Raw genomic sequence first — 6,000 nt, forward strand, 5'->3', positions numbered from 1 at the left:
CAACCTCCAGTATGTAAACCACTGTTACAGACCAAGACACTTGGGTGTTTAGTAGTTGCAAAACTACTAAATAAAACTGTAGCAGTTTGAATCCTGCTTTCTGTAAAAATAAGCCAAAACCCACCATGATCAAACAATGTTTATCTCAGAAGTACAAAATTCAGCATTAGGAAATCTACATATTTGTAGATTTGCATTGTTAGAGGAAAATAAACCACAGGCTATTACCCAGAGAATAGATGCTTTTAAAGTATTTGATAAATCTCAATACCATTAAATTATAAATAAAAAACTCTTACTAAACTAAAAAGAAAACTTAAACTTCTTAGCAATGACAGAAGCCATCAACAGCCACATTTAATACTGAAACAGTTAAATCAGAAATGAAACAAGGATGCCTGCTATAATTGTTATAAGCTGAAGCCAATGTGATAAGATAAGAAAAATAAATATTGAGAAGGAAGAGAACATTTTCATTATTTGCTCATGATATAAGTGTTTCCCTAAGAACAAAAATCAAGAGCATCAACTAAAGACATTCTAGATTTAGGAAATGTAGCCAATTATAAGAATACCGGGCGCATTGTGGCGCACGCTTGTAATCCCCACGCTTGGGAGGAGGAGACAAGAGGATCGCGCAGGTTCAAAGCCAGCCGCGCTGGCTTAGGACTGTTTCAAAAAATAAAAAATAGGTCTGGAGTGTAGCCCGGAGGTAGAAGGGCGTCCAGGAACCCCAGTACCACCAAAAAACAAACAAACAAACAAACAAACAAACAAACAATTATAAGAATACCAAAATCAACGGCCTTCCTTACAGCTAAGGGGGAAGCTGTCTTTTCTCTATAGAGGGACCGCCATTAGAGTAAGACTCCTGGTCTTAACCTTTATCCTTAAGGGAAAGTATGTGAGTTTGGAGAGCATGATTAGTGATTTTAGGAAAAGGAACTGGACAAGAAGAAAAGTTTCTGAGTTTTCTTTGGGGATTTGGCTATCTGCATAAGGCAAATATTTACGTGTGCTCTATTTAGTAAACCAACCTGTTGTGAGGGCAGAAAGCCACTTGACCTGCAGTGCCCTATATTGACCTGCAATCCCACAAAAGAGCTAAATGTATCTAATTCAAGGAGAAATACAGCAAGCCTACTTAGCTCCAGAACAAAAGCTTTCCATTAAGCTTTAGTGATAATAAAATTAGTATTTTTATGTCCTATATCCCTTTCCTTCATCTCTGCCTCGGTTTGCTCCAAATTTAGAAGGGAGGGAGGTATTGCTATTGGGATCCCCCATATCCAACACTCAGTGCTAGCAATTTTCATTAATAAATGGTGGCACATGCTTGTAATCCCCGTGCTTGGGAGCCTGAGATGGGAGGATCGCACAGGTTCAAAGCTAGCCTCAGCTAGTGAGGCTCTCAGCAACTTAGTGAGACCCTGTTTCAAAAAAAAAAAAAAATAGGTCTGGCCCAGAGGTAGAAAGCCCCTGGGTTCCACCCCCAGTACCACCAAATAAATAAATAAATAAATAAATAAATAAATAAATAAAATGTGATGGAAAAATTATACTCACACGAGCAATAAATAAGTCATTAGCTAAACATATGACCTAACATGAGATGTCCAAGTCCATAGAAAGCAAACTATAAAGTCTTACTGAAGAATATAAATGAAGACTGTTAGGGTTTGGATCTGGAATGTCCCCCAAAGTCTCCTGTGTTCGCAGGAGGGTGGGGCTTTGGCAACTGATTGGATCATGAGGGCTCTGACCATATCCTTAGATTAATCCATTGATGCCTGATTGAACTACTGGGAGATGGGACCTAGCTGGAGTAAACAGGTTAGTCAGGGATGTGCTCTGGAAGGACTTATCTTCTCTCTTGCCACTCTCCCCATCCTCCCACACAGATCTCTCTCCTCCTCCTCTCTCTCTGCTTTCTGGCTGCCATGAGCTGAGCAGCTCTCCTCTGCCATGAGCTGAGCGGCTCTCCTGTGCCATGAGCTGAGCGGCTCTCCTCTGCCATGAGCTGAGCGGCTCTCCTGTGCCATGAGCTGAACGGCTCTCCTCTGCCAGGAGCTGAGCGGCTCTCCTCTGTCATGCTGTTCTCCCTCCTCCCTCTTTCTCTGCTTTCTGGCTGCCATGAGCTGAGCAGCTCTCCTCTGCCATGAGCTGAGCGGCTCTCCTGTGCCATGAGCTGAGCGGCTCTCCTCTGCCATGAGCTGAGCGGCTCTCCTGTGCCATGAGCTGAGCGGCTCTCCTCTGCCATGAGCTGAGCGGCTCTCCTCTGCCATGAGCTGAGCGGCTCTCCTCTGCCATGAGCTGAGCAGCTCTCCTCTGCCATGAGCTGAGCGGCTCTCCTGTGCCATGAGCTGAGCGGCTCTCCTCTGCCATGAGCTGAGCGACTCTCCTCTGCCATGAGCTGAGCGGCTCTCCTCTGCCATGCTGTTCTCCCTCCTCCCTCTCTCTCTGCTTTCTTGCTGCCATGAGCTGAGCAGCTCTCCTCCGCCATGCTGTGCTACCTCACTACAGTCCCGGAGCACTAGAGCTAGTCAACCATGGACAAACTCCTCTGAAACTAGGAAAATGAAACCTTCCTCCTCTAACTTGCTCTTGTGAGGGATTTTGGTTACAGCAATGAAAAGCTGACTAACATAAAAACCTTCATGAATGGAAAACGTTAACAAATCACTGCACCAAAAGTCTCAATATTAGAAAAATAAGGTACCTTCCCAATCCAGTTTATAAATCTGTATGAAAGAACCAATGCAATTAAGAGAAAGGGGAGAGATAAACATGACAAACCCATTTGAAAACTTATCTTGGTAAGCAAATAAAGCAAAATATTTAAGACATTTTGAATACTGCTCTCACAGGTACAAAAATGTAACACAAAGCTACAGTAAATAAAACTAGGGACCACAAGGGCAGGAATACATGCTTTTTTTCATGTATTACATTATATTCGTAAATGCTCTTATAACCCATCAGTCTATTAATATATTCCAGTTCAAATAAGAAATACAAATTTGTACATATCCATGTACCCTTGCTTAATGCCCTTCGATTACTTCCTGTAAAATAAAGTCAAAATGCTCCAGCATGTTCTATACGGCTCCACGCTGCCAGACCAGCCTGGCCCTCTCCCCTTTCCTTAGCTGCTCTAACCACTCTGGCTTCCTTTTAGGTCTTTAACGAGCAGAGCCCTGTCACCCTGTGTGATTTGTACTTCCCTCGGTCTTCACAGGGGCCGGGTCTCATCCTCAACCTCTCAGCCCACACGTCACTCCTGGGAGTCTTCACTGGTCATCTTCTAAATAGCTCCCTGCTGTGGCCATGCTGCGTCAGCTTCTTTCTGATCATCACAATCTGCCCCTCTTCATTTACCTGTCCACCTGTCAGTCTTCCCACCAGACTAAAAGGTCCACCCCAGAGCGGAGACATATTGTTTGGTTCACCAAGCGTAATTAAACCACACATAGTTGTCCCTCAACAAAAGTTTTCACGGAGGCATCAACTTTTATGCCCATACCTTTTGTCCATGTCTAGCCATTTACCCAAAGTTGACAACAAGATAACCAAGTTATCCAGAAAACAGGACAAGGACAATTTTCAGCAATGCTTTATTTTAGGAGGGATGGGTACCAAAGAGTGACCCCAGGAGCATTCTAACTCTGAGTGACACCTCTAGCCTTTTTTTTTTTTTTTTTCATTTTGAAATAGGTCCTCCCTAAACTGCTGAGGCTGGTCTCTAACCTATAATCCTCCTATCTCAGCCTTCCAAGTAGTTGGATTACAAGTGAGCATTAACATGCCTAGATCAGCACTGCTTATTATGAGAATCTATTTAGTCACTAAAAAAAGCAAAAAGCCGGGCATGGTGCCCCTGGGTTCTATCCCCAGGACCACACAACCACACACACACACAAAAAGCTATACTGTAAGGTCTTGTCTCAAAATTAAAAATTAAAGGGACTGGGAGTGTGGTAGAGCACCACTGGGTTCAATGCCCAGTGTCACACACACACACACACACACACACACACACACACACACACACCATACAATTATCCCAACTTTACTTTGTTAACTAAAAGGCAGATTATAGTACAAAAATGCATCCATTATATAATCCCATCAATTTTACATGTGTGTTTATTTATATGTATAAGTACTTGAAAATATATGCCAAAAGTTACAAATGTTAATCCATGCATCTTTCCTTTCTCTCTCTCTCTCTTTTTCTTTCTCTCTCTCTTTCTAATTTTGTGGTACTAGGAATGGAACCCAGGAGCATCTGACTTCCGAACTACACCCCCAGACCTATATTTTATTCTTTATTTTGAAACAGGGTCTCACTGAGTTGCAGAGGGCCTCACTAACTAGCTGAGGCTGTCTGAGAACAGCAATCCTCCTGTCTCAGCCTCCCAAGTGCTGGGATTACAAGCGTGCGCCACCATGCTCAGTTTCTTTCCCTCCCTCCTTCCCTCCCTTCCTTCCTTCCTCCCTTTCTTCCTCCCTTCCTTCCTTCCTTCCTCTCTTTCTTTTTTCTTTCTTTCTTTCTCCCTCCCTTCCTTTCTTTCAGTCTTTCTTTTGTTTTCTTCTGGCACTGGGAATTGAACCCAAGGGCAGTGAGTTCAATGAACTACACCCCAGCCCTTTTTGTTTTTGTTTTCAGAGTCTCACTAGGTTAACTAAGAGTCTGCCTACATTGCTGAGGCTGTCCTTGAAACTGAGATCTTCCTGTCTTAGCCTTCCAAGTACCAGGATTGCAGACTTGCACCACCACACCCAGCTTTGTTAACTTTTAACAATGGTGATATCTTGGGAATGGTTTACACAGAAACTATCGTTTTCTATTTTGGCATATTTGTATTGCTTAGAAATATGAATGCAAGCCAAGTTTCCAAGCCAGCCTCAGCAGTGCAGTGAGACCCTCAGAAACCTAGCGAGACCCTGTTTCAAAACAAAAAATAAAAGTAGCTGTGGGCACAGCCCAGAGGTAGAATGTCCCTGAATTCGATCCCCCGTACCACAGATACACAAAAACGAAAGCAAAAAGAAATAAGAATGCGAAGAAAGAAAACCCAGCCAAGAGTAGCTTGAACACTAGGCGTGTATGTTATTAGCCCCAGTCCTCTACCTACAGTGTTCTTGATGTGTGAGAATGAAGAGGTTAAGAAGTCTTGTTCTTCCAGGGCTCTCTGACATCAACACGATGTCTTTATCCTCAGGCATGTTGCCTCATGGGCACAGGACTGCTGCCCAGCTTCTCACATCCCGGTCTGCTTGCTCAAGGCAGAAATTCCCCAGCCAACTTGCTAAGATGTCAGAGGCCAGAAATGGTCACATGGCCACTCCGAACCGCAAGGGAAGTTGGGAAATTGACTTTGTCCATCATGGCCACCTTCTGGGACGAGCCCTTCTTGGCCAGTTCAAGGGGAAAACAAATTACTGTTCCATTACTGGAGAATAAGGCAAAAAGAACTTTCTTTCCTTCTTTCTTTCTCTCTCTCTCTCTCTCTCTCTCTCTCTCTCTCTCTCTCTCTCTCTCTTTCTTTCTCTCTTTCTTTCTTCCTTTCCTTTCCTTTCCTTTCTTTTTCTTTTTGCAGTACCGGGGACCAAACCCAGGAGCATTCTAGCTCCAAGCTACACCTCCAGCCCTATTTATTTATTTATTTATTTATTTATTTATTTATTTGGTGGTACTGGGGTTTCTGGAAGCCCTTCTACCTCCGAGCTACACTCCCAGACCTATTTTATACTTTTTTATTGTTGGAAACAGGGTCTCTTAAGCCAGCACGGCTGGCTTCAAACCTGCGCGATCCTCCTGTCTCCGTCTCCCAAGCACGGGGATTACAAGCGTGCGCCACCACGCCCGGCTCCAGCCCTATTTTTTATTCATTATTTTGAAACAGGGTCTCACTAAGTTGCACAGGGCCTCACTAAGTAGCTTAGGCTTGATCACAGATGTGTGATCCTCTTGTCTCAGCCTCCCAAGTACTGGGA

The sequence above is a fragment of the Muscardinus avellanarius genome (genome assembly GCF_963383645.1).
Source record: "Muscardinus avellanarius genome assembly, chromosome: 13".
Lineage (NCBI taxonomy): Eukaryota > Metazoa > Chordata > Mammalia > Rodentia > Gliridae > Muscardinus > Muscardinus avellanarius.